This window comes from Colobus angolensis, unplaced genomic scaffold, assembly GCF_000951035.1.
Source record: "Colobus angolensis palliatus isolate OR3802 unplaced genomic scaffold, Cang.pa_1.0 Scaffold67, whole genome shotgun sequence".
Classification (NCBI taxonomy): Eukaryota; Metazoa; Chordata; class Mammalia; order Primates; family Cercopithecidae; genus Colobus; species Colobus angolensis.
The window spans coordinates 8,329,892-8,332,257 of record NW_012120376.1 but is presented as its reverse complement, the minus strand read 5'-3'; positions in this window follow the sequence as shown (position 1 = coordinate 8,332,257).

Below are 2,366 nucleotides of genomic sequence, written 5' to 3'. Positions count from 1 at the left end.
TCTCTATCACATTGGCATTCCCAAAAATCCATACTTGGCACACTCATCTATTAGGACTCTCTGTCTGAAGCCAAACTGGGATCAGAGGAGAGAGATTGTTCACAACTTAATCACAGATATCATCTAGGATCAACCTCAAATACAAACATTCCTCTCACCAAACATAAGCTGAGAATTAATCCTGTACATAGGGCTGTAGGTCAAAGCCAAACACTGGTCCTTCCAAGACCATGTCCCTCTATTCCTTCCAATCTGAAATTCCTTTTGTCAGGGAGAGTCATTTACTAGCTATTAGGAGTCACATGACAATTATCATTTCCATGTAAACATTTAGAGATTGCAAGTGTGTAAACTTGGAAAAGTTTGAGCAGGAGTGTCAGGAACAAGTGGAAGAGCAGTTCTCAAGTCTAGAAGAAATAGAGAAAGAACAAGACCTCCTACCTCTCATCAGAGGACAGTTATCAGGGTACATGAGACTGAAAGAGAAAAGGAGTTTCTGGGAGGAAATACTAAACCCTACTCCATCTCTCACATTTCTTGACCAATATATGAGACCATCACAGCAACAGAAGGTAAATGCCCTAACTATCTCCCTCTTTAGGAGTCATATGGTGTTACAAACATTAAGAAAACAAGTTATATTGTCTAGCTTTATATATAAACATAATAGTGGTATTTTATTTAACATTATGCCCAGGATACACTAGACTGCTCAAAAAAACATATCATTGCAAAAGGCAGTACTAAGTCCTTACCTAAAAATAATATCTTTGAATGTAAATGAACTAAAATCTCCAATTAAAAGACATAGAGGTCTGAATGAAATACATGCTGCCTACAACAAACTCAATTCATCCCTAAGGACACATATAGACTGAAAGTGAAGAGATGGAAAAAGATATTCCATTCAAATGGAAACCAGAGCAGCACTAGCTATACTTATATCCAATAAAATATGCTCTAAGCCAAAAACTGTAAAAAGAGACAAAGGAGGTCATTATACAATAATAAAGGGTTCAATTCAGCAAAATAATATAACATAGATGCAAAAATCTTTAACAAAATACTAGCTAACTGAATCCAACAGCATATCAAAAAGATAATCCAGCATTATCAAGCAGACTTCATACCGGGGATGCAGGGAAGGTTTAACATACGCAAATCAGTAAGTGTGATATACTACATAAACAGAATTAAAAACAAAAATCACATGATCATTTAAATAGATGCAGGAAAAACATTCCACAAAATCCAGCATCACTTTATTATTAAAACTCTCAGCAAAACTGGCATACAAGGAAGATACCTCAATGTAACAAAAGCCATCTATGGCAAACCCACAGCCAACATAATAGTGAATGGGGAAAAGTTGAAAGCATTCCCTCTGAGAATGGGAACAAGACAAGGATGCCCACTCTCACCATTCCTCTTCACCATAGTACTGTAAGTTCTAGCCAGAACAATCAGACAAGAGAAAGAAATAAATGGCATCCAAATTGGTAAAGAGGAAGTCAAATTGTCATTGTTTGCTGATGATATGATTGTTTACCTCAGATCCCTAAAGACTCCTCCAGAAAGCCCCTAGAACTAATAAAAGAATTCAGCAAAGTTTCTGGATACAAGATTAATGTATGCAAATCAGTAGCTCTTGTATACACCACAGGGACCAAGCAGAGAATCAAATCAAGAACTCAACCCCTTTTACAATAGCTGCAAAAAACATAAAATACTTAAGAATATACCTAACCAAGGAGGCAAAAGAACTCTACAAGGAAAACTACAAAACACTGCTGAAAGAAATCATAGATGACACAAACAGAAACACATCCCATGTTCACGGATGGGTAGAATCAATATTGTGAAAATGACCATAATGCCAAAAGCAATCTATAAATTCAGTGCAATCCCCATCAAAATACCACCATCATTCTTCACAGAATTAGACAAAAAATTCTAAAATGTATATGGAACCAAAAAAGAGCTCGCATAGCCAAATCAAGATTAAGCAAAAAGAACAAATCTGGAGGCATCACACTATCTGATTTCAAACTATATAGTAAGGCCACAGTCACCAAAACAGTGTGGTACTGGTATAAAAATAGGCACATAGACCAATGGAACAGAGTAGAGAACCCAGAAATAAGCCCAAATACTTAAAACCAACTGATCTTCAACAAAGTAAACAAAAACATATAAAGTGGGTAAATGACATGATTTTCAAAAAATGGTGCTCAGATATTTGGCTAGCCACATGTAGGAGAATGAAACTGGATCCTCATCTCTCACCTTATACAAAAATCAACTCAAGATGGATTAAGGTCTTAAACTTAAGACCTGAAACTATAAAAATTCTAAAAGATAACGTT